A 27,435-nucleotide genomic window follows, 5' to 3' on the forward strand; every position below is an offset into this window, starting at 1 on the left:
CAAAACTCACAGACCAGGCAAGGAGGGGATTAATCAGAGAGGCAACAAAGAGACCGAAGATAACCCTGAAGGAGCTGCAAAGCTCCACAGCGGAGATTGTAGTATCTGTCCATAGGACCACTTTAAGCCTTACACTCCACAGAGCTGGGCTTTACGGAAGAGTGGCCAGCCATTGTTTAAAGAAAAAGAATAAGCAAACACATTTGGTGTTTGCCAAGAGGCATGTGGGAGACTCCCCAAACATACGGAAGAAGGTACTCTGGTCAGATGAGACTAAAATGTAGCTTTTTTGTCATCAAGGAAAACGCTATGTCTGGTGCAAACCCAACACCTCTCATCACCCGAGAACACCATGTTTTTCATCGGCAGGGACTGGGAAACTGGTCAGAATTGAAGGAATGATGGATGGCGCTAAATACAGGGAAATTCGTTAAGGAAACCTGTTTCAGTCTTCCAGAGATTTGAGACTGGGATGGAGGGTCACCTTCCAGCAGGACAATGACCCTAATCATACTGCTAAAGCAACACTCAAGTGGTTTAAGGGGAAACATTTAAATGTCTTGGAATGGCCTAGTCAAAGCCCAGACCTCAATCCAATTGAGAATCTGTGGTATGACTTAAAGATTGCTGTACACTAGCGGATCCCATCCAACTCGAAGGAGCTGGAGCAGTTTTGCCTTAAAGAATGGACACAAATCCCAGTGGCTAGATGTGCCAAGCTTATAGAGACATGTGAATAGTTATGCACGCTCAAGCATAACTTTTTTTGCCTTATTTCTCGTTTGTTTCACAATTAAAAATATTTTGCATCTTCAAAGTCATAGGCATGTTGTGTAAATCAAATGATACAACCCCCCCCCCCCAAAAAAATATATTTTAATTCCAGGTTGTAAGGCAGCAAAATAGGAAAAATGCCAATGGAGGTGAATACTTTCGTAAGCCACTGTATTTGTTTGGGCTTTTTGCGGCCAATTTGCAGTCAACAAATGATTTGTAATTATGTTCCGGCCCCCCAACCATCCACTGAAAAAAAAAATTGGCACATGGCTGAATCTAGTTGATGATCCCTGGCCTACAGAAAGAGTATTGAAAGATTTTATTTGACAGAAATTTGATGACTTCTGAAGAGGTTCCAGTAAAATGTCTCACATTTCAGAATACAGAACAACCCAGTGTCTTATAATCTTGTGCCACTGCAGATCCATTGGCTGTTCTACAGCCTGCTGCTCTGATTGTTCCTCCCACTGCTCCTGTGCTGTTCCTGTTGTTGCCGGTTGTCTCCTTGGGCAGTGATGGTGTGCTGGTGTTTCGGGTGGGTGCACTTCTGGGTGCTCTATGGTTCGGAGGGCCTGCCTCTCTTCAGAGTGTTGGACTGGGCAGACAACGTGTGTGTGGGTGACTGCATTAAATAGAGTTTAGATTGGTCATGTCTTTTTCCTGTACATGTATCCTTCACTTTCTGTTAGACGACATGTTTTTGTTTAGCTGATACATTGAAACTTTGAGAAAAGAAAACTCATGCATTACATTTCAAATCATAGCTTGTTTTTTTACGTTAATCTAAAGCAGCAACTAAAACCTGGAAAATGCTGCTTTCTTGACCAGGACTTTCCTGGTTAATTAAATGATAAATAAAAAAAAACTACATACCACAGGTGCTGCTGCTGATCTAAAAGTCGTCTGTTGGGGGAGGCACTGCCTCTTCCTGGATGGTGGGCACAGAGGCCAGGAGACCTGATGGACACACACACACACACACACACACACACACACACACAATCACACACACACACACACACAATCACACACACACACACACACACACACACACACACACACACACACACACACACACACACACACACACACACACACACACGTTACATCACTGTTACCATGGCAGCCACTGACTGGAAATAGCCTCCATAACGGCTGATGGCAGAATGAAAACATAACGCGGAAAAAAATGGTAATGCAGGACATCCAAAGAAAACCACAACATTTAACCACTAGGTGGCTCTCTCTACGTCCATAGAATAAGCCAGGAGAAGTGCTTTGTAAAAACAGGATGCAAAAAGAGTCAAATGACTAGCTAGAGGATTGTGGTGGAGTTGTGGGCCGAATCAAGAGCCAAATTGCTTCAGTTCTCAATAGGAACTGTGAGAGAGAACCATGATGTGGAATCAGAAGAGAACGCGTGGGAGAGTTGCTGGAAGACCTTCTTCATCTTTTCTATGTTGAGCCTGATGCCCTCTGTGTGGTTGATCATGGGCTTAGGGTAGTCCACTCATGATGCAGTTAGCTGCTTTCTGGACAGGCTCTGGGGCTCTCCACGGCTCATAGATGTAGTAGTTGGGATAGTCCTTTAGTGTAAGGATGTAGCGCCTGTGAGATAGACAATCACAGATATGTTAGGGACAGGCATTGTTATTAGGGATGTGCATCTCTCCCTCCTTACAAGCACGATTTGATGCACATCTAGATACGTGGGCTCTGATACGATACAGGAACGATACTTTTAGTTTGAAACGATTCGGTGCGATTCAATTAGATTCACGGAACTAATCGATGCGATTCGATGTACTAACAATTGTTGCATGAACCTATTCATGTTCTATTCAAAATGTTAATACGGTACTGATGGAGCTCAGGAGCTGACCTGGATCTATCTGAATTGACTTCTCTGAGCTGAGTGGCTCTGTGTGTTTGTGTGTGTGTGTGTGTGTGTGTGTGTGTGTACATCTACCACTAACAGATTAGGGGGGGAAATTTCTGTTTTTTTGTGCCCCCACTTGTTATCCAACATTCTCATCACCCACTGATTAACTTGTCATATAGCAGATTCAAATGCTTTGAGATAGTAATATGTCAAAATCTATTTTTAGAAATGAGCTATGACATAACTAGGGAATTAATATAACACCGTTTTGGATTTGACCCCCATCTCAAAAGCAAATGGTTGTGACCGTTTGGAAGTTTACGGAGGAGAGCTGCTCTCTCCCAAAAAAATGGTTGCTGTCCTTGTTATGAAATGACACCGTTACCCTGATCATGTAAAAGTTACCAAATGCACTGACTGTTGAAAGCAGACACAAACCCACATCTGTTTACAATGAACCTGGCAATCAAAAAGCCCCAATCAGCAGTAAGATGTGAGCTGTGTCCACTCCGGTAGCCTACACAGCTTCGTTTTCTACACCGCATTTGGTGACAATGACCCAGAAACTTACGTTGGTTGTCACTCAACGAATAAAGACTATGATTGAATATTGCAAAAGCCATTTTGCAAACATCTAAATGCTGAAGGTGCCGCGCAGATGAAGCCTACGAATGTCAGAGCAGGGAAAGAGGGTAGGCCTCATTGACGCAAGCAGCTGCATCAATTATTCTGCCAAAGCACAAATGTTGTGGTAATCACGGACCAATCACCTTTTTTTTTTGAAGCCCAGGAGGGCAGTAAGTGAGTGTCTGTGTTTGTGTGTAGTGTGGGTGTCTATGTCAGTACCTGATGTAGTGTGTGTGTAGTGTGTACCGGAGTTAGTGTGCATGTGTGTGTGTCTACGTGTGTGTCTATGTGTGTGTATGTGTCTACGCGTGTCTATGTGTCTACGTGAGTGCGTATGTGTGTGTGGTGTGTACCCTGCTTTAGTGTGTGTGTGTGTGTGTGCGGGCGTGCGTGTGTGTGTGTGCGTGCGTGTGTGTGTGTACCTGATGTAGTCTCCTCTGGGGTCTTTCCTTCGTCCCGAAGCCTACAGGAGAGTAGCAGTGGAAGAACTGCTGGAAGAAAGACACTGCAGGAGAGCCACATCCAGTGCCTGAGTTTATACTCCCGTCTGCATCCAGGAGCACCTCCTCAAATGCCTGACAGGCAAAACCAACCAGCACAGAATACAGTTAGTCAGATTCTAGTGAAGCGGCACTACTGTCTCTCTTAAGCGTCTATCATAGTCCAAAAACGTGTATGTGTATGCACAGCAGTGTTCGAGTATATTGGACCGTTGGCTTTCGTGCTTTTAAAATTCTCAGAGCAGCTCAAGCTATTTCTCCAATGTCACCACATTAAAATGAATAGAGGATGTGTAGCGGAGCCGGTTTGGTTGGGAATTGTGGTGAGGTGAGCGTTTGTGATTTGCATCCCTCGCAGATGGTGGTCTCAAAGCAGTTTAGCTATGCATTGCGTCTTATCGTCTGTGGACTATGATTTACGCTCGGTTGTCTTTATGCCATGCTTTGTATATTAAGTAAATCCCCATGTCCCCCAATGCTTTTATGTGTGTTTAAATGTCTTGTATTTGTGAGAAACATATTGGACTGTTATGTGGAAGTAATAGCCTAAGGTAAAGAAAACACTGCATTGACATTCTGTATTCGGTAAAAGCTCTTTAAACACATGGACAAGGGGAAAACGCCCCAATAGAGAAAAGCCCCTTTAGGGAAAAGCACCAATAGGGAAAAGCCCCAATAGAGAAAAGCCCCAATGTTACATGCTCTAAGACACTGACTAACTGATAACATGCTTTGTGTCTTAGCCCAGATGTATATTTGCAACGGGCTTATGACAAGCTTTACAGGTTACTTTTATATGTCCTCCTAACAAATGTAAGGTTTGAAATTATTACGTTTTATCCAAACTATATCTGTTTGGGTTTCTTGCAGTCAATTTGCAGTCTACAAATGATTTGTAATTCTGTTGACATTTTATATATTTAGTAGACGCTCTTATTCAGGCCTGGGGATTTGAATCAGTGCCTGTTTTGACCCCCCCCCCCCCACCGACCATCCACTCAAGGAAAAATTGGCTGTGAGAAAAAAAAAAATCACATATTTACCTGATTCGTTTAATATTCATATTTAACAGTTAATATGCTTAACAATAGTATAGACATGTCTTTAGTGCCAATGCTGTGCTTCTGAGAAAGGATGGTTAATTTCTTCCACGTTCACTCCCCGCAGCTGGTCTAGGCGTGTAGTCAGGGACATGAGATAGAGATCAGCAGGTCTAGGCGTGGAGTCAGGGACATGGGATAGAGATCAGCTGGTCTAGGCGTGGAGTCAGGGACATGGGATAGAGATCAGCTGGTCTAGGCGTGGAGTCAGGGACATGGGATAGAGATCAGCTGGTCTAGGCGTGGAGTCAGGGACATGGGATAGAGATCAGCTGGTCTAGGCGTGTAGTCAGGGACATGGGATAGAGATCAGCTGGTCTAGGCGTGGAGTCAGGGACATGGGATAGAGATCAGCTGGTCTAGGCGTGTAGTCAGGGACATGGGATAGAGATCAGCTGGTCTAGGCGTGTAGTCAGGGACATGGGATAGAGATCAGCTGGTCTAGGCGTGGAGTCAGGGACATGGGATAGAGATCAGCTGGTCTAGGCGTGGAGTCAGGGACATGGGATAGAGATCAGCTGGTCTAGGCGTGTAGTCAGGGACATGGGATAGAGATCAGCTGGTCTAGGCGTGTAGTCAGGGACATGGGATAGAGATCAGCTGGTCTAGGCGTGTAGTCAGGGACATGGGGTAGAGATCAGCTGGTCTAGGCGTGGAGTCAGGGACATGGGATAGAGATCAGCTGGTCTAGGCGTGGAGTCAGGGACATGGGATAGAGATCAGCTGGTCTAGGCGTGGAGTCAGGGACATGGGATAGAGATCAGCTGGTCTAGGCGTGTAGTCAGGGACATAGGATAGAGATCAGCAGGTCTAGGCGTGGAGTCAGGGACATGGGATAGAGATCAGCTGGTCTAGGCGTGGAGTCAGGGACATGGGATAGAGATAAGCTGGTATAGGCGTGGAGTCAGGGACATGGGATAGAGATCAGCTGGTCTAGGCGTGTAGTCAGGGACATGGGATAGAAATCAGCTTGAAAAACAGAGAGACCTGTATTAGAGAGACCAGAGAGACCTGTATTATTTCCATTTCTCTTTGCTTCTGAGTAAGCTGGTCACACGGCATAAGACAAAGAGCCTCTGAGAAGTGACCACTGTCCTTCGGCCCATCCTGTTCTTTTACTGTCTTCCAAGGGCACAGCTGTGGGGAGAGAGAAGAGAACGGAGGCTAGCTTGGTAGAGAAGGGAGTAAACGGAACCATACTGCCATACTGCTATGACCCGATACACATAGCCACAAGATGAAAACAAGGTAGCTTAAATTGCCCTGATCTGCCAGGGAGGGTGGAACCAACCATGACTAAGCAGTTTTGTGTTTCAATATAAACCCCTTGCTTCTCTGTATTATTAGAGCACTCAATCGATTCACCTTGTATGTGTGTGTTGTATTGACCTGCTCCCTTACTAATAAGTGAATAAAGAAGTATAACTCTGACTTGTGTGATAAGCTTGTCTTTCCTCATTTGATAATACAGAAAAAACCACTACACGGTCCACGGCTGACTCTAGTTGATGATCCCTGCTGCATAGGCTACTTGCTCAGCCCATAAAATGAAATATAAAATCACCTGCTATTGAAATTATGCTCTCGTCATTCACTTTCCTGTCAGATCGACTCGGGGCAGTAGCATTCAGTTGAATGTTGAGCCCTGCTGTGTGCGGTGTGCTGTGTGCTCCAAAAGAATGTTGCAGGAATGGTAATCTTATCGGTTTCCAACGGAAACGACATCAGAACGATCTGAGATGATGTGTGTCAAAATTCTCTTTCTTGTGCTTTTGGAGGTGGAACGACCCACATCCAATTCTGTTGTTTTAATACCATTTCAAAGTGTGATTTTGAGAGCAAAAACCTGACAAAATGTGTTAAAATCACTTGCTTTCTCCATGTTTTGGTTTGTTTGTTGCCATGGTATCATTTAGGTATCAAGTCTAGTTTTTTCAAATTCTATTATTTTACATGAATATTACATGGCGATCAGCGAACACATGTTGATCCTGGTCCACTGAAAGTTAGCCACCCAGGCTTTTCTGTCTAAGTGTTTGTAGAGTCTCTAGTGCTTCAGACTCCTCACCCTTCCACATCGCTGGGTCCAGTCCTTGAGTCTTGAATCCTGGAGAACGGAGTACAAGTCAAGCACAGTCAGATAACAAGCACCAAATGTACATGGACACTGTGACTCTCTATTTCTCCTTGTCAACAGACAGTACTGCACACAGTGTGTGAGGAATAACAGGATGTAACAGTTCTGGATATCACAATGGTGGAAATGTGTCCAGCACTATATTATACTGTACAATCACACTGTTGTTCCACCAGGTGTTAATGAAACAAAAAGAGTAGATTTCGGTCAAAGTTAAAATGACCTTCCATTAAAAAAAGACTCCACTTCCATACGGTCGGAGTCCCTTCTCTCTAGTCTGGATTACCCTTTCTGACAACTGCTGATGCAAAAGGGGATTTATACAGTGCCTTCAGAAAGTTGACTTTTTCTACATTTTGTTGTGTTACAAAGTGGGATTAAAATGGATTTAATGCTGTCGGTGTGATCGAGGCGAAAGAGCTTTGCACACCTAGATTGTACAATATTTGGGCATTATTCTTCAAAAGTTTCTTTAAGCTCTGTCAAGTTGGTTGTTGATCATTACTAGACAACAATTTTCAGGTCTTGCAATATATTTTCAAGCAGATTTAAGTCAACCCGGTAACTCGGCCACTCAGGAACATTCCCTGTCATTCTTGGTAAGCAACTCCAGTGTAGATTTGGCCTTGTGTCTTAGGTTATTGTCCCACTGGAAGGTGAATTCATCTCCCAGTCTTTGGTGGAAAGCAGACTGAACCCGGTTTTCCCAAGGATTGTGCCTGTGCTTAGATCCATTCCGTTTATTTTTTATCCTGGAAAAACTCCCCAGTCCTTAACAATTACAAGCATACCCATAACATGATGCAGTCACCACTATGCTTGAACATTTGGAGTGTGGTACTCAGTAACGTGTTGTATTGGATTTGCCCAAAACATAACACTGTATTCAGGACAAAAAGGTAATTGCTTTGCCACATTTCTTGCAGTATTACTTTAGTGCCTTGTTGCAAACAGGATGCATGTAAAGGTGAAATAAGAAATATATCATTTTTTGGGGAATATTTGTATTCTGTACAGGCTTCCTTCTTTTCACTCTGTCAATTAGGTTAGTTTTGTGGAGTAACTATAATCTTGTTGATTCATCCTCAGTCTTCTCCTATCACAGCCATTAAAGTCTGTTTTAAAGTCACCATTGGCCTCATTGTGAAATCCCTGAGCGGTTTCCAGAAACGGAGTTAGGAAGGACGCCTGTATCTTTGTAGTGACTGGGTGTATTGATACAGCATCCAAAGCATAATGCATGCACCAAGGGTTAACCCCATAGATTCGATGTCTGTGCCCCACAAAAAAACAAAAAAAATCCCCATCAAAACCAGTCTAAGCTAGAGATATCCACCGCATGCACCAATGGCGGCCTTCCACATCTGCGGAACATGAGACATCCCGAAAATGAATCCTCTCACCAAAATGTCTGTAGCGTTCAAACGAATACGAAAGGAATGGAAAGATGATGCTCTCACGAACATGATGGTGTTCAGTTTTGCTCTACAACCCCCACAAGCGTCACGGGAAACATCTGAAGCTAGCTACCAGTTTAAAATGTTTTATTCAATGCGTTTCTGTGGGTTAATAGCAGTAAGGCCAAATTCAATGTTTCATCAAATAATTGTTTCGATACCTAAAAGGGTCCTGAAATTCAAAATCAAATGCTTTAAATGATCCTTGGTATGACCATCTTAAAACAACTCCATATGTTAGTTTTGTAGAACCTCCCCCCATAACAAAGGGGTTGAATACTTATTGACTCAAGCCATTTAAGCTTACATTATGGGGTATTGAGTGTAGGCCAGTGGCACAAACTATAAATGCAATCCGTTTTAAATTCAGGCTGTAACAACAAAATGTGGAAAAAGTCCAGGGTTCTGAATACTTTCCGAAGGCACTGTAAAATACATCTGATTGATTGATTACCCAGCTCTTCCAGAACAGGGGACGCTGTAGTGTCGGTCTGTGGTTGTCTACGGTCTTCGTCTGACAGCTGTCCAGTTGTTCTTGTGTGATGGTGGGCATGGGTTTCCTAGGCAGCTCTAGCCTGTTCCCTAAGGCCTGGAACTTCTTGAAGGTCAGCGGAGGACTGCCGTTGTCCATCTCAATTATCCTGATAACAGCAGAAACATGAGGGACAGTGAGATTAAAACATTGACATCTGGGCCCATATTCATGAAACTAATCAGAGTGATGATATAAGATCAGGTCCTTTAGGTAAGGTCTACACTTGTTGTGACAAATACAGTTTGACTTGATTTGATTATATGTGACAAAAAAGTTTGATTTGATTTGATTATCCTGTTCTTGTGATCTTACTCATTACTTATCTCAAAGGCATAACTGATCCTAGATTAGCACTTCTACTCTGAGACAGTTTCTGAATACTTGGCCCGAGGTAATTTTGTAGAAATGTCAATAACAATACTATTGGTGTGGGGAAATGATGCTGTCAATAAAAATGTCTTCTTTGGTATGACGTTACAAACTTGAAACACCTGTATTTGAGGAGTTTCTCCCATTCTTCTCTGCAGATTCTCTCAAGCTCTGTCAGGTTGGGTGGGGAGCGTTGCTGCACAGCCATTTTCAGGTCTCTCCAGAGATGTTTGATCGTGTTCAAGTCTGTCTGTTGTCTGTGTGCTTAGGGTTGTTGTCCTGTTGGAAGGTGAACCTTCACCCCAGTCGGAGGTCCTGAGCACTCCGGAGCAGGTTTTCATCGAGGATCTGTCTGTACTTTGCTCCGTTCATCTTTGCCTCGATGCTGACTGGTCTCCCAGTCCCCACCGCTGAAAAACATCCCCACAGCATGATGCTGCCACCACCATGCTTCACCGTAGGGATGGTGCCAGGTTTCCTCCAGAGGTGACGCTTGGCATTCAGACCAAAGAGTTCAATCTTGGTTTCATCAGACCAGAGAATCTTGTTTCTCATGGTCTGAGAGTCTTTAGGTGCCTTTTGTCAAACTCCAAGCGGGCTGTCATGTGCCTTTTACTGAGGAGTGGCTTCCGTCTGGCCACTATACCATATAGGCCTGATTGGTAGAGTGCTGCAGAGGTGGTTGTCTTTCTGGAAGGTTCTCTCATCTCCACAGAGGAACTCTGGAACTCTGTCAGAGTGACCACCGGGTTCTTGGTCACCTTCCTGACGAAGGCCCTCCCCCGAATGCTCAGTTTGGCTGGACAGCCAGCTCTAGGAAGAGCTTGATGGTTTCAAACTTCATCCATTTAAGAATGATGGAGGCCACTGTGTTCTTGGGGACCTTTAATGCTGCATAATTAATTTGGTACCCTTCCCCAGATCTGTGCCTCGACACAATCCTGTCTCGGAGCTCTACAGACAATTCCTTCGACCTCATGGCTTGGTTTTTGCGCTGACATGCACTGTCAACTGTAGGACTTATGTAGACAGGTGTGTGCCTTTCTAAATCATGTACAATCAATTGGACTCCAATCAATGTAATGTATCAAAATGTGGAAAAAGTCAAGTGGTCTGAATACTTTTTGAAGGCACTGTAAATGTAGGGGTAGAAATTATTAAAACATAATTTCAAGATTAAAATAGAGCATAACTTTTTGAAATGCCAATTGACTCTGATCTGGCAATCTTTGCACACCAACAAACTGGTTGTTTCAAGTTAACTACACAGTACATACTTTCTCAGCACAATTCAAAACATCATAATACCAATACAGTTTTACTTTTTGAAATTCTGTAGTTTTTACATTTAGTAAAATCTAAAATCCTACTGTATAAATGATTTATAGTCAACTTGTAAAGTAAACATAGTCATGGTACTTGATTTGATCATAGTTATCAAGTTGTTATTCATCTTCTCCATTACTCATATACAGGATGTACAACAAAGTACATATAAAATATATATTTAACAAATTATAATAAAATGGCAGCATCATGACTCATTATAGAACAGCGGACAGTATCTACATAGCCATTCCCTAACCATGCACTGATGAAGTTACAGCACGTCATCTATATCGGTGCAGGCTGGAGCCTTTCAGACTTTCCTATTGGATCATTGTCTGTTGTGGGCCGGGCCAAACAGGCGTATCAAGAGCCTCCATGAGTCTCCAGCAGAAACATGGTTTGTAATGGCTGAGCACTGCCACCCTACCGGGCCGCCACTCGCAAGTCTGCCACGGTGACTGCCTCCCTGCTTAGCTATTTCATCTCCTCACTGCTTGGAGCCTGTACACGTTGTGTGGTGTGACAGCACTGAGCTATGGGACTCTGCTGTAGGAAGTAAAACATCAAAACTCTTTCAGTTGGTTCTACATCAGTGAGAGCTTTTTCCCCTTTGACCTCCGGAGCTTTGCTCGCAGCATGCGTGTCTTTCGAGCATCGATCACATTTATGTAACCCACTGTGCTCTAGTTTAGTTACAGTAACATACTGACATCGGTTAGCCTACTGGATAGTACGAAATAGGCTGAATGGAAGCTACTGTGCTGACAACAGAAGTTGTGGAAATGTGAAAGTAGAAATGATAATCTTATTGATCCCTCCCGGGCAAAATACCCCACCAATTCTGCACTTTACACTGTCCTGGGGTTCTGGATTTTCTGGAACCTGACTTGCCGTTCTGGATTTTTCTGCTCAGTGCTCCCACTGCTCCCCTGCCGTTTCCCTTTCATTGACATGGAGGGAGAAATGTCATGTTGTACACTAAAGATATGGTTGACATCTTCAAACTATGTATTCCGTGCGTGTTCACGGCCTATAATTGAACATGCTCTTAGATGTGACGTTTCCCTCCCCGCTAGCATTTTCTCAATTTGCACTCTTATTTTCCAGTTGGCTCTTCTCTATCCAGCAAGCAACCGTGTTGAATATGCCACCGGAAACAGTTTGAGCTCAAAATTCAAATACTATTCAAATCACTATTGAATGTACAGTTATCGGACTAATCAGAAATAACTTCAAATGACATGGGTAGGTAAGCACTAGCCTGGTCCCAGATCTGTTTATGTCGTCTTACTAACTCCTATGGTCATTGTCCTCTGGCTACAGAGCACAAACAGATTTGTGACTAGGTTTTCAAAAATGATTTAAATTTTTTTAAACTTTACCTTTATTTAACCGGATAGGCTAGTTGAGGACATTTACAACTGTGACCTGGCCAAGATAAAGCAAAGCAGTGCGACACATACAACAACACCGAGTTACACATGGAATGAACAAGTGTACAGTCAATAACACAATGGAAAAAAAGAAAGTCTATATACAGTGTGTGCAAATGGCGTGAGGAGGTCAGGCAATAAATAGGCCATAGTAGCAAGTAATTACAACATAGCAAAATAACACTGGAGAGATAGATGTGCAGATGTGCAGATGATGATGTGCAAGTAGAAATACTGGTGTGCAAAAGAGCAGAAAAGTAAATAAAAACAATATGGGGATGAGGTAGGTAGGCTATGTACAGCTGCAGCGATCGGTTAGCTGCTCGGATAGCTGATGTTTAAAGTTAGTGAGGGAAATATAAGTCTCCAGCTTCAGCGATTTTTGCAGGTAAGCACTATCGCGGAGAGAAGCATTTCACTTATTGGACCCTTCCTACTGAATGTGACAGTGAGTGACTAACCTGTCCAAGTTGTAGGGTGTGTTAGAATTCCCCACTATTGTCTCTACTACAAACTCCTGGGCCGTTTGAATGATGGATTCATCTCTCTCCTTCCCAAAGGTCACCCGGGTGATGTTCCACTCCTACAGAGAATACAAAGGCAGGAGGAGGGATAGAGACGGGTATAGAGGTGGAAATTGGGGCGGCAGGGTAGCCTAGTGGTTAGAGCTGTTGGACTAGTAACCGAAAGGTTGGAAGTTCATATTCCCGAGCTGACAAGGTACAAATCTGTCGTTCTGCCCCTGAACAGGCAGTTAACCCACTGTTCCTAGGCCGTCATTGAAAATAAGAATTTGTTCTTAACTGACTTGCCTGGTTAAATAAAGGTTAAAAAAATGAGAGAGGATGAGAAATGATAACATGACATATTGTATGTACTGGGGTTGAGATCGTTATTCAGTGAGGTTTTTGGGACTATCTGTTGACAGATATGCCAGACTAGCCATATCTCCCAGACATACAGATCAGAAGGTAACTATACTGTTTGCGCCTGCATGATATTGACACAATTTTGTACCTACTAGGGCAGAGAAATCAATCTTAATGCGTGTTCAGGAAAACACATTTTGTATTCACCTATTGGGCCTCTATCTACTGTGTGCCCAGGCAGCATGACAGGTTGCCAGAGCGTACACGTAAGTCAATGTGTTTATTAAGATGAGGGAAAACAGAGTATTCTCCATCAGTGCTTGTTGCAACCAGTGGTTTCTTACTAGTCACAGAACCTTCTAAACATCCTCCAGGGATTGCTCTGCCATTGAAATCCTTGGGATTTCAAAATTCTGGAATGGGAAAATGCTAAAACCTGATATACGGTATGTAGAAAAGATTGTGTACCTATATGTTTTAAATAAATATATATAATCTTAGAGAAGAACTATGTTGGAGCAAAATGATACAGCTTTAACCAAAATGTTCTCTCAGCTCCATGGCAAAATGTGTAGAATTGCAAGAAATTTGCCGACAGCACCCATTGCCTCGCCCCGTGCCACGCCCACCACCTAAGCCCCTTTTTGATCCAATAAAACCCTGCTTATCTGTTGAAGCAGTGGCTGAATAGATGCAGCAATCTCCTATAGTGATCACATCTCTGTGCAGAACAATTTCATCACAATCACTGCATTTAATATCAAAATAGGCAGCAGTCTGCACTGTATCTGTACTTCTGAAGAGGGGCTGTTATTGGAGTTTTATAGACATCTGATGTTGATGGCTATTCAACCATCTAGGCCCTGCTGCTATACACACAATGGTGATAAGAGCTTACAGCTGAATGTGAAATGTGCTGACTGCTCTCAGACCTGAAGGACTCTTGCATAAGCAACCCTTTCTCTAACCGGCTGGTCGGTGCTTCACCTACTACACGTTCACAACATGCCATCTAGCGCTGTCAATTGGACATCTCAAAGTTTGGCAAAGTGGCTGTTCACAAGCACATCACTTCTGAATGATTGTATTATGACAATCAGCCTAAAAGTCTGTGAGACAATCTTTGCCCAACTGTCAAAAGAGTGATGTTTTCTCTCTCCTCTTAGTTATCAACCTTTCAGAGATGAATTGAGACATACAAAAGTGCCATTTCTTAGAACAGGTGAAAACAGGTGACTGGCATCAGACCACTTAGTTCTTTATAGGTTGTTCAGTGTGGCTTGATTTATTCATTAACCATAGGCTCTATTTCTGAAAGGTGGAAAACATTTTCTTCTCATAGGCACCTCACAAGACTAATGGTGATTCATCATCTTGTCTCATGCATGAACAAACTCATTGCGTGGTAGAAAATATGGGTAATTAAGTAGGTTGACGCATATTCTCAGTTTTCAGTTTATTTCTTTGTGGAGGATATTAAGGTGTCTGAGTTGTAGGCTGTGTTGTGTTAGGTCAGGCATAGTCATTGCGAAGCTCGCAGAGCCTTGATTGGTGGCTCGCCGGTAATATTTCGATTTTACATGTGCAGACTACCAAATACAGCACCATTTCAAATAGTTTCCGAGCTGTCAAATTCCACAAACTCCCAACAGGTGGCAGTATATGATAGATTTTGAGCTTTTGCATTAACATGTGCAGTCGAATTACCTTGCAATAAAGATTTAAAATTGAGCGATTTGTAGTACTCAAGCAGAAGCAAAAAATGCAACAATGAGAAACTTGCTAAAGGCCGAGACAATAAGAAGACACAGTGGCAGAATAAATTCAACCACACCTTTTGTTTTAGCACAAAACCGGATAGCAAGCTCTGGCCAGTGTGGTCCACAAAGCATATTGCATGTAGAGTAACAGACAGATACATGACCTACAGCAGGGTCAACCAAGTTAATGTTTCCGACACTTTCGGACCACAAAACAACTATTGATTTAGACCCTTACGAAAAAAGACTGCAGTTTTGAAACTGCAGTAAAAGTGCAGTAACTGCAGTCGACTGTGGTATTTTGGACGCAGTGATTGCAGAATAACTCCAGTGTACTGCAGTTTAACTGCAGTTATACTGCACTGTAACTGCAGTTACACTGCAACATTACTGCAGTAAAAAAACATATTTTTTGGACGCAGTATTTACAGCCTGCTGCAGTTATACTGTATTCTAACTCCAGTTAGATGACAGTGTACTGCAGTTATACTGTATTCTAACTCCAGTTAGATTACAGTGTACTGCAGTTATACTGCACTCTGACTGTAATATTTTCTTGTAAGGGGAACCACAGAAAAAGAACAGGAGCTACTTCCACTATTCCAGCACCATTTCAACTTCATCAAATCACCTCTGCTTAGTCTAATACATTGACCACTAAAAGACACCAAAGACAATCAGCGTAAGCTAAATATGATGTGGCTGTCCATGGTTCTGATTTCTGTCTGCGTGTGTACGTGTGTGCATTCGTGCAAGTAGAAAAACATGTTGACTCACACTACTTGAAGAGAAACGCCAATGCCATCCTCCTCTCATTCATGTTGACAAAATGGCCTATACCTCTGTCATACATTACATACTTTTATTTTTTGTTGTCTTAGGCTGCCTGACTAAAATACCTTCTCGCTAGCCTAACTTCCACTTATGGGCATGTTAGCTAGTTAAACATTAGCCTTCTCCTATTTACAAGAGTAAATATATACAAATCATTAAAATCCAGACAGAAAATATTTACACAAGAAGCAATCTAATATCACACAGTCAAACTCTCAGTCATTTAGTAGTTTCACCATTTGTTTGGAAAACAAATATCAGCAACTTACTGCTTTGCTGAAAGTACAGTAAGAGCTGATGAACAGAACAACTTCTGCTGCAGAGAAATTGACGGAGGCAACATATGAGAATGTATGGATCTTGGCCAGTAGCGATTTTAGTATGTACGTCTTGGTGGGGCAAACAATTGTTTTTTTTTCAAATGCATGCCAGCAAAGCCACTACACTACACAACACAACACTAAACAATACATTAATTGCACTATGAAGGTGACAAACCGTGCCCACAAACTGTTAGGGCCTACATAAAGCTGTCCCAATTGCAGAGTTCCAACACCTTACCACTGCTACACCTGGCTATCAGCGGAGCCTTGTCTGGTAGCAAAACAATTCATTCAGCCTCATTTACTGCCTTTAAAAAAACATAGCTGATATGGCTGACTTGTTTACTTTGTTGGTGATAAGGGGCAGTATTTTCACTTTGGATGAATTGCGTGCCCATAGTGAACTGCATTCTACTCTGTCCTAGATTGCTAATATATGCATATTATTATTACTATTGGAAAGAAAACACTCTGAAGTTTCTAAAACTGTTTGAATTATGTCTGTGAGTATAACAGAACTCATAGGGCAGGCAATCTTCCAAACAGGAAGTGAAATTCTGAATGCGGGTCTAATTTTAAGTCATCGCCTCCTCACTTCCAAATAAGATATGGATCTGTTAGCACTTCCTACGCCTTCCACTAGATGTCCTCATTCAGTAGAACGTGGAATGGAGCCTCTGGTGTGAACCTGACCGAATGGGAGGGTAATGAGTCACTGTCCCGACAGAATGCCATTTCCTGGTTGCGCATTTGTCTGTTGATATCTCCATCGTTCCATTTGGCTGCAGATGAAAACGTACAGTGCCTTGCGAAAGTATTCGGCCCCCTTGAACTTTGCGACCTTTTGCCACATTTCAGGCTTCAAACATAAAGATATAAAACTGTATTTTTTTGTGAAGAATCAACAACAAGTGGGACACAATCATGAAGTGGAACGACATTTATTGGATATTTCAAACTTTTTTAACAAATCAAAAACTGAAAAATTGGGCGTGCAAAATTCCACTTCATGATTGTGTCCCACTTGTTGTTGATTCTTCACAAAAAAATACAGTTTTATATCTTTATGTTTGAAGCCTGAAATGTGGCAAAAGGTCGCAAAGTTCAAGGGGGCCGAATACTTTCTCAAGGCACTGTATGCTCCGGTTGGAACTGGAATATATATTTTTGAAATTTTCGTCCGAGTTCTGCTGGACCAGTGTCAGCTTTTGGGCACGTGACCTGAAAGTGCTAGCAAATGCAGCTAATTGGACACTAGTATTGGACATTATGGAACAAAACAACGATTTATTGTGGAACTAGGACTCCTTGCACTGCATTCTGATGAAAGATCATCAAACGGTAAGGGAATATTTATCATGTAATTTCGTATTTCTGTTGACTCCAACATGGAGGAGATATATATTTACGTCTGAGCGCCGTCTCAGATTATTGCATGGTATGCTTTTTTTGTAACGTTTAAAAAAAATCTGACACAGCGGTTGCATTAAGAACCAGTGTATCTTTAATTATATGTAGAACATGTATCTTTCGTCAAAGTTTATGATGAGTATTTCTGTTACCTGGCGTAGCTCTCTGTAATTACTCCGGATATTTTGGAGGCATTTCTGAACATGGCGTCAATGTAAACCGAGATTTGTGGATATAAATATGCATTTTATCGAACAAAACATAAATGTATTGTGTAACATGTCATATGAGTGTCATCTGATGAAGATTATCAAAAGGTTAGTGATTCATTTTATCTCTAATTCTGCTTTTGTGACTCTATCTTTGGCTGGGAAAAAATGGCTGTGTTTTTTTTTTTATTTGGTGGTGGTCTAACATAAATATATGTTGTGTTTTCGCTGTAAAACATTAAAAAATCGGACATGATGGGTAGATAACAAGATGTTTATCTTTCATTTGCTGTATTGGACTTGTTAATGTGTGAAAGTTAAATATTTCTAAAGAACATTTTAGAATTCCCCGCGCCACCTTTTCAGCTGAATGGGGGGGGTGGGAGTTCCCCTAGGGGAATGCCTTGCCATAACAGGTTTTAAACAAATATGGTTTCTACTGACAATTGAGACGTACAAACTATGGCATAAGTGGATGAGGAGTGGATAAGAGGCAATCCATAATTCCCATTAAGACATTAATGAGCGAGCTAGGATGGACGTAGTCAATATAACTATTTGTTTAGCACTTTTGAAATGTACATGACATAATTCAGAACATGGGTCGTTCTTACAGTTATCTCCTTGTACACCAAGTCAGAACCGTAGGATAAATACAGCAGACAATGAAAACTCTTACAATATTGGATGATGACATTTCTCTAAACCGGACTATAGGCTAAATGTGCACCACCAAGTCAGAACATGATTATGAGGGGAAAAGAGACCAAATTATTAGGGTGAGGCACATGGGCTGCTAACATCTTACTACACAATATACACGTAGTATTACTTTCTTAGCTACAGTATACATATCTTCCTGGCATATTACATAATTTATGCAGCAGCATACAATACATTTTTGGACTCTTTTGGACTCTCAGGAAGGTGCACGGCAGTCCTTCATGGGCAAGTTTTGTCATCAAAGTCTGTCATTCACTGGATTTCAATACAACTGTGAACATTAAAAAAAACAGGGTCGAATTATGATGTCAGTGATCTTCAGGTCGGAGCTCTAGAAAGAGGCCAGAGTTGGATGACTGTTCAAAACGGATTTTCCCAGTCGGAGCTCATTTATTTCTGAGTTCCCAAGTGAGTTCAAACTCACTGAAGTCTGAGATTTCCCAGTTCCGAGTTTCCAGTTGTTTTGAACACGGCAGAAGTCATGCTGGATTGACAGCATGGCCAATGTTGAATGTTTATTATTTGAAACTTGGAAAAGATACCTTTAAACCCAGACTTGGACCACACACACACTCCACTGAATAGTAGGCTAGTGATTGCTTTCCATACCACTCATTGTTGTATTTGCGATTTCCAACTTGTTGTGTAATGTTTATGTCCAATGGCTGATGAGCACAGATACGTTTTATCTATATTTTCTCTTCATATGACAACAATTGAAAATTATTTGCCAGAAGATTGTTGACTTGATTCAGGATGATGACTGCTAGCTTGCTAGCTAAGATTTTGAAAGTATGATTTTGACATGATGTGGCCAATGACCTTGAGCCTTCTTGAAATGGCACTGCTAATGTAACTCTCCCTGTAGATTTTGCGGTGACGTAGTGTCCCCATGAGTGACAGAACACTGAGCCAATCACGGCGCAACTAGAGTACATTACCAACCTCTACGCTCCGTATTCTGCCACACCACCACAGAAAGCACTGAGCTAGGCTGAAACAGATACATTTTGGAACTGCCTTACTCAAGAAAGTAAAAAAGAGACCAAGTTTGTATCTGATGCTGCCTGAACCAAAAGAGTATAAAATGTTGTATCCGTAGCATTTGATTGATCAATGCCAGCAAGCATTTGCTCAACTGTGGGTTGTACTGGTGCAGCAAAATGTCCCCCGAGGGAGGCCAGTTTGGATTTGGCTTCAGACCAATCAAATAATTTCCTAAGCAAAACCTATTTTTGTTTGTTTCTGGGCTGCTTGTGTTGATGTCCTGCATAGATGGAGATGTTGATGTGGATTTGTGGTTTTGACTTAATTCTCTGTACAGGTCAATGATTATGATGGCGAATCTGATCAAACCATAAATTAATATGTTGTGCCACTGGCCTGAGACGAAGTTAAATATGTAGCCTAGATGTAACCTAGTAGGCTCACCATAGCTAGCTACACAACTTAGCTGGTTGATTGTTGCCCATGCCAGGAAGTTAGGCTTACAAGTCCCTAACCAACAATGGAGTTGAAAAAATATGAATAAGAATAAGAAATAAAAGGATCAAGTAATTAAAGAGCAGCAATAAAATATAAATAGCGAGTCTATATACAGGGGGGTACCGGTACAGAGTAAATATGCCGGGGCACCGATTAGTCGAGGTAATATGTACATGTAGCTATAGTAATTAAAGTGACTATGCATAGATAATAAGAGAGAGTAGCAGTGGCGTAAATGCAAACAGTCTGGGTAGCCATTGATTAGATGTTCAGGAGTCTTATGGCTTGGGGGTTGAAGCTGTTTAGAAGCCTCGTGGACCTAGACTTGGTGCTCCGGTACCGCCTTCCATGCGGTAGCAGAGAGAACAGTCTATGACTAGGGTGGCTTTGACAATTTATGGGGCCTTCCTCTGACATCGCCTGGTATAGAGGTCCTGGATGGCAGGAAGCTTGGCCCCAGTGATGACTGTCTTGGTGTGCTTGGACCATGTTAGTTTGTTGATGTAGACACCAAGGAACTTGAAGCTCTCAACCTGCTCCTCTACAGCCACGTTGATGAGAATGGGGGCGTGCTCGGTCCTCCTTTTCCTGTAGTCCACAATCATCTCCTTTGTCATGATCACGTTGAGGGAGCGGTTAGGCTGTCTCGTCATTGTCGGTGATCAGGCCTACCGGAAAACTTGTCCCGGGCAAACTTAATGATGGTGTTGGAGTCGGGTCTGGCCGTGCAGTCATGAGTGAACAGGGAGCACAGGAGGGGACTGAGCACACTCCCCTGAGAGGCCCCTGTGTTGAGGATCAGCGTGGCGGATGTGTTGTTACCTACCCTTAGTCCCTGGGGGAGGCCGTCAAGAAGTCCAGGATCCAGTTGCAGATGGAGGTATTTAGTCCCAGGGTCCTAAGCTTATTGATGAGCTTTGAGGGCACTATGGTGTTGAATGCTGAGCTGTAGTCAATGAATAGCATTCTCACATAGGTGTTCCTTTTGTCCAGGTGGGAAAGGGCAGTGTGGAGTGCAATAGAGATTGCATCATCTGTGGATCTGTTTGGGCAGTATGAAAATTGAAGTGGGGCTAGGGTTTCTGGGATAAGGGTGCTGATGTGAGCCATGACCAACTTTTCAAATCACTTCATGGCTTCAAACGTGAGTGCTGCGGATTGGTAGTCATTTAGGCAGGTTACCTTAGCGTTCTTGGGCACAGGGACTATGGTAGTTTGCTTAAAACATGTTGGTATTATATCTCAGACAGGGAGAGGTTGAAAATGTCAGTGAAGACACTTGCCAGTTGGTCAGCGCATGCTCGGAGTACAAGTCCCGGTAATCCTTCTGTCCCTGCGGCCTTGTGAATGTTGACCTGTTTAAAGGTCTTACTCACATTGGCTGCGGAGAGAGTGATCACACAGTCATCCGGAACAGCTGCTGCTCTCATGCATGTTTCAATGTTATTTGCCTCGAAGCAAAGAAAGAAGTAATTTAGCTTGTCTGGTAGGATTGTGTCACTGGGCAGCTCTCAGCTGTGCTTCGCTTTGTAGTCTGTAATGGTTTGCAAGCCCTGCCACATCCGATGAGTGTCGGAGCTGGTGTAGTGCGAGTCGATCTTAGTCCTGTATTGATGCTTTTCCTGTTTGATGGTTCGTTGGAGGGCATAGCAGGATTTCTTATCAGCTTCCTGGTTAGAGTCCCGCTCCTTGTAAGCGGCAGCTCTAGCATTTAGCTCAGTGCGGATGTTGCCTGTAATCCATGGCTTCTGGTTGGGGTATGTACATACTGTCACTGTGGGGACGACGTCATCGATGCACTTATTGATGAAGCCAATGACTGATGTGGTGTACTCCTCAATGCCATCGGAAGAATCCCAGAACATATTCCAGTCTGTGTTAGCAAAACAGTCCTGTAGCGTAGCATCTGCTTCATCTGACCACGTTTTTATTGATGGTGATTCCTGCTTGAATTTTTGCTTGTAAGCAGGAATGAGGAGGACAGAATTATGGTCAGACTTGCCAAATGGAGGGCGAGTGAGAGCTTTGTACGCGTCTCTGTGTGTGGAGTAAAGGTGGTCTAGAGTTGTTTTCCCTCTAGTTGCACATTTAACATGCTGATAGAAATTTGGCAAAACGCATTTAAGATTCCCTGCATTAAAGTCCACGGAAACTAGGACAGCCGCCTCTGGATGAGCATTTTCCTGTTGTATTATGGAGGAATACAGCTCATTGAGTGCGGTCTTAGTGCCAGCATCAGTCTGTGGTGGTATGTAGACAGCTACGAAAAATACAGATGAAATCTCTCTTAATAGATAGAGTATCTCAAGATAAGCTCTAGACTACACTAGACACACAGGAAGGCCCTTTCCTGTTTCAGCATGACCATGCCCCAGTGAACAAAGCGTGGTCCATATAGAAATGGTTTGTTGAGGTGTGGAAGAACTTCACTGGCCTGCACAGAGCCCTGATCTCAACCACATCGAACACCTTTGGGATGAATTGGAAAACCGACTGCGAGCCAGAACTAATCTCCCAACATCAGTGCCCGACCTCACTAATGCTCTTGTGGCTGAATGGAAGCAAGTCCCCGCAACAATGTTCCAACATCTAGTGGAAAGCCTTCCCAGAAGAGTGGAGGCTGTTATAGCAGCTACTGGGGGACCAACTCTATATTGATGCCTACGATTTTGGAATGAGATGTTCAACCAGCAGGTGTCCACATTCTTTTGGTCATGTGGTGTATGTACAGTTGAAGTAGGAAGTTTACATACACCTTAGCCAAATACATTTAAACTCAGTTTTTCACAATTCCTGACATTTGATCCATGTAAACATTCCCTGTTTTAGGTCAGTTAGGATCACCAGTTTATTTTAAGAATGTGAAATGTCAGAATAATAGTAGAGAGAATTATTTATTTCTGATTTGATCTCTTTCATCACATTCCCAGTAGGTCAGAAGTTACACTCAATTCGTATTTGGTAGCCATGCCTTTAAATTGATTAGCTTGGGTCAAATGTTTCTGGTAGCTTTCCACAAGCTTCCCACAATATGTTGGGTGAATTTTGGCCCATTTTTCCTGACAGAGCTGGTGTAATGGAGTCAGGTTTGTAGGCCTCCTTGCATGCACACGCTTTTCCAGTTCTGCTAACAAATTGTCTATGTGATTGAGGTCAGGGCGTTGTGATGGCCACTCCAATACCTTGCCTTTGTTGTCCTTAAGCCATTTTGCCACAACTTTGGAAGTCATTGTCCATTTGGAAGACCCATTTAAAACCAAACTTTAACTTCCTGACTGATGTCTTGAGATGGTGCTTCAATATATCCACATAATTTTCCTGCCTCATGATGCCTTCTATTTTGTGAAGAGCACCAGTCCCTCCTGCAGCAAAGCACACCCACAAAATGATCCTGCCACCCCGATGATTCACGGTTGGGATGGTGTTCTTCGGCTTGCAAGCCTCCCCCTTTTTCCTCCACACGTAACGATGGTCATTATGGCCAAACAGATCAATTTTTGTTTCATCGGGCCAGAGGAAATTTCTCCAAAAAGTACGATCTTTATCCCCATGTGCAGTTGCAAACCGTAGTCTGGCTTTTTTATGGCGGTTTTGGAGCAGTGGCTTCTTCCTTGCTGAGCTGCCTTTCAGGTTATGTCGATATAGGACTCGTTTTACTGTGGATATAGACTTTGTACCTGTTTCCTCCAGCATCTTCACAAGGTCCTTTGCTGTTGTTCTGGGATTGATTTGCACTTTTTGCACCAAAGTATGTTCATCTCTAGGAGACAGAACACGTCTCCTTCCTGAGTGGTGTCATGACGTTGGCCTGGGGGTAGGTTTATGACAGTCATAAATACCTCTTCCCCCCTTTTTCCTCTCTCTACCCTACTGATGTTACCTTTGCAAATCCTTTGGTTAACATAGAGATTCTGAGAACATCAGAAGGTGGGGGGAAATTACCTATGTTCTGGTAATCCGAACAATGGAACATATGTGGTGGTATTTAATGAATATGATGTCAGTTCGGTTGTCATCTGAGTCATTCTCATCAATGATAAGATGACAAACTCTACAGTGTAAAGTCTACACATCAGAGTTATCGGATTCACATGGAATTGCTGTTCAATTGAAATGTTTGAATATTACATTTTTCGTGATGGGATGAAATGTGATTTTAGCTTAAAAAAATGTGAGATTTGGGTTTTCATAAGGCAGGGCTCTGCTCAATCAGTGGCCCGCCCTTGTGAAGGGACATGGGCTATAAAACTTTTCAAACACGCCCTCCTCTCCCTTCCTATATAAGCCCTTGATGACAATATAACCTCCTCTTCCGAGGACGTGAGGACGACGGTCCGATGTCAGAATGGTTCAGATAATAACTACAGAACGAAGCCAACATCAGCGTGAGCTTTGGTTGCGAATGGTATGAACTTTGAACTCTTATTCACTACAGAAGTGATACCTCCTAGTCTTTGAGTTAGCAACAGCAGATGCAAACGCAGGTTAGGAAGGAACAGACAGAGTATCCCGTCTACCACACAACGACGTTACTACAACGTATTTACCAGCAGAGACATTCTTCAAAGGACTCGGTTGGGCAACTCCGCCTTCCATCTACCACCAACCTACTGAAGCGCAGCTCAGAGTAAATATTTATTACATTTTCCTTTTCCGAATGGGCAGTAATTTGGAATGCATAAGATACTGTATTTACGATAGCACAGCTTCGCCCTTTGTTCCTCAGTCTTCCCGCTCCTTCACTCAAACCCAGCCTCTTTTATTTTGTGTAACCAGCTGTCATATCTGTTCCGCCCGCTAGGGACGTTTTCCTTTATGACGTAATTTGTAATCAAGTTGATTAATTAAGTGTATGTGTAATTCTGTGTGATTAGTTAGGTATTTAGTAAATAAATAATTAAACCCAATTTTGTATTGCTGATTCAACTTGTTAGCCAGGGTTTGTGCAGATAACTAAGAATTTACAACTTTCAGATGAGACTGAATTAAGATTACGATTAATATTGACTGCTATTGATGTAAAATATTACTAGGTCTTTAAGAGTTTATTCGGATGATAACAGCTCTATAAATATTATTTTGTGGTGCCCTGACTCTCTAGTTAATTACATTTACATGATTAGCTCAATCAGGTAGTATTAATTACGGAGAAATTATTTTATAGAATAGCATGTCACTTAATCCGGCATAGCCAGAGACAATACAGGTGTATGATGGCTGCGTGGTCCCATGGTGTTTATACTTGCATACTATTGTTTGTGCAGATGAACGTGGCACCTTCAGGCGTTTGAAAATTGCTTCCAAGGATGAACCAGACTTGTGGAGGTCTACATTTTTGCTGTTTTCTTTAGATTTCTCCATGATGTCAAGCAAAGAGGCACTGAGTTTGAAGGTAGGCCTTGAAATACATGCACAGGTACACCTCCAATAGACTCAAATTATGTCAATTAGCCTATCAGAAGCTTCTAAAGCCATGACATCATTTTATGGAATTTTCCAAGCTGTTTATTAAAAGGCACAGTCAACTTAGTGTATTTAAACTTCTGACCCACTGGAATTGTGATACGGTGAATTTTAAGTGAAATAATTGGTCTGTAAACAATTGTTGGAAAAATGACCTTTGTCATGCACAAAGTAGATGTCCTAACCGACTTGCCAAAACTATAGTTTGTTAACAAGAAATGTGTGGAGTGGTTGAAAAACAAGTTTTAATGATTCCAACCTAAGTGTATGTAAACTTCTGATTTCAACGGTTCATATAAGTAGCGTTAATACTAGGCAACAGGATAGATGCAGTAGCAGGTAGCCAGCCATTTGATTAGCCATTTAACAGTTTTGTTTAGCAGTCTTATGGCTTGGGAGTAGAAGCTGTTCAGGGTCTTCTTTTGTTCCAGACTTGGTGCACTAGCAGGCCTCGAATTTCCCAGGCCCCTTGTGTGGCCATAATGCCCCCTAAAAAAATCCATGCTGTCATGTCTCTGACTGATTAAATGAGATGATAGGCTATTTTGTGAAATCTATTAGCTAACGTTTAATTGATTCCGTAATTTAATTAAACCATGCAGTAATTAACTCATTAATAACATGGGGCACCACAGAGGGGTGTTTATTAGTGCTGCTGTCTTTCGAATAAACTCTCTTAAAGATCTGAAGATCTTTCATATCAATAGCAGTCAATTATTAATCTTCACCTTATTCAGTCTAATTCTGATTGTCGTAAAGTCCTTGGTTATCTGCACGAACCCTGGCTAACAAGTTGAATCAGCAATACACAAATTTGCTTAATTATTTATTTACTAAATACAAAACAAAATGTTGTGGATGGAACCATTCCGTATTTTATATAACAGGTGGCATCCATAACTTTTACATTGCACAACTTTCAATTAACTGTCACAATTACGTAAAATTCTGGCTAATTAGTTCGCTAATTAGTTTGCAACGAGCCAGGCAGCCAAAACTGTTGCATATACCCTGACTCTGCGTGCAATGAACGCAAGAGAAGTGACACAATTTCCCTAGTTTAATATTGCCTGCTATCATGAATTTCTTTAACTAAATATGCAGGTTACTGGCTAACGTTAGTAGTCAGCTAACCATGGTTTGTGGTCATCAGCTATCCTTTAGCTCGAAAGGCTATTGCCAGTTTTGTACAACCCGACTCAGACCAGAACATACCGGACCTATTTTTCTCTCCACATCCCCGGATTGCAACCGCAAGCTCTGGACATTTACACCTTGATCTCGCAGCTAGCTAGCTGCTATCCGTGTGGCTATTGGCTTACGTCGATCCCGGAGCAAACATAAATTAATCCGGAGCTAGCCAGCTGAAGAGTTCCATCAGCCACTCCTGGGCTACAATCACCTATCCGGACCCGTTTTACTGCCGATGTGGAGCCCCACAGGGCCTTCACGACTGGACTATCGACATTATCTGCCCGAGAGTTATCCAACTGGCCCCTCCGTAGCGACGTTACCCGAACGCCCATCTACGGCCCGCTAAATGTTAGCGGTCTTATTGGCTGCTATCTGAATAGGTCTATCGGACAATTTTTCTTGGATCACTATAACTTTATCTCTTTTGCCAATTGGATGGATCCCCTCTACCACACGGAACCCCACTAATCTACCGATGGAAACGCACGAGGTGGCTGAAAACAGACCTCCATCCTATGCTAGCTTGCTACTGATGGCTCGGCTAGCTGTCTGAATCGCCGTTACCCCAACCAACCTCACGACTCACTGGACCCTTATGATCACTCGACTAAGCATGCCTCTCCTTAATGTCAATATGCCTCGTCCATTTCTGTTCTGGTTAGTGTTTCTTGGCTTATTTCACTGTAGAGCCTCTAGGCCTGCTCATTATACCTTATCCAACCTTTCAGGTCTACCACCCACACATGCGATGACATCACCTGGTTTCAATGATGTTTCTAGAGACAATATCTCTCTCATCATCACTCAATACCTAGGTTTACCTCCACTGTATTCACATCCTACCATACCTTTGTCTGTACGTTATACCTTGAAGCTATTTTATCGCCCACAGAAACCTCTTTTTACTCTCTGTTCCGGACGTTCTAGACAACCAATTCTCATAGCTTTTAGCCATACCCTTATCCTACTCCTCCTCTGTTCCTCTGGCGATGTAGAGGTGAATCCAGGCCCTGCAGTGC

The 27,435-nt window shown here is 42.5% G+C and overlaps 1 long non-coding RNA gene and 1 pseudogene across 1 annotated transcript in view; one reads left to right on the plus strand and one right to left on the minus strand.

Annotated features, from left to right (window-relative positions):
* The window catches only part of LOC149985561 (uncharacterized), a 338,855-nt gene that overhangs the window by 78,288 nt on the left and 233,132 nt on the right, over positions 1 to 27,435 (plus strand). The window lies entirely within an intron of this gene.
* Positions 2,123 to 27,435, minus strand: part of LOC110532401 (cryptochrome-2-like) — a 30,395-nt pseudogene continuing 5,082 nt past the window's right edge.

This window comes from Oncorhynchus mykiss, chromosome 1, assembly GCF_057628025.1.
Source record: "Oncorhynchus mykiss isolate SJ-2025 chromosome 1, ASM5762802v1, whole genome shotgun sequence".
NCBI lineage: Eukaryota > Metazoa > Chordata > Actinopteri > Salmoniformes > Salmonidae > Oncorhynchus > Oncorhynchus mykiss.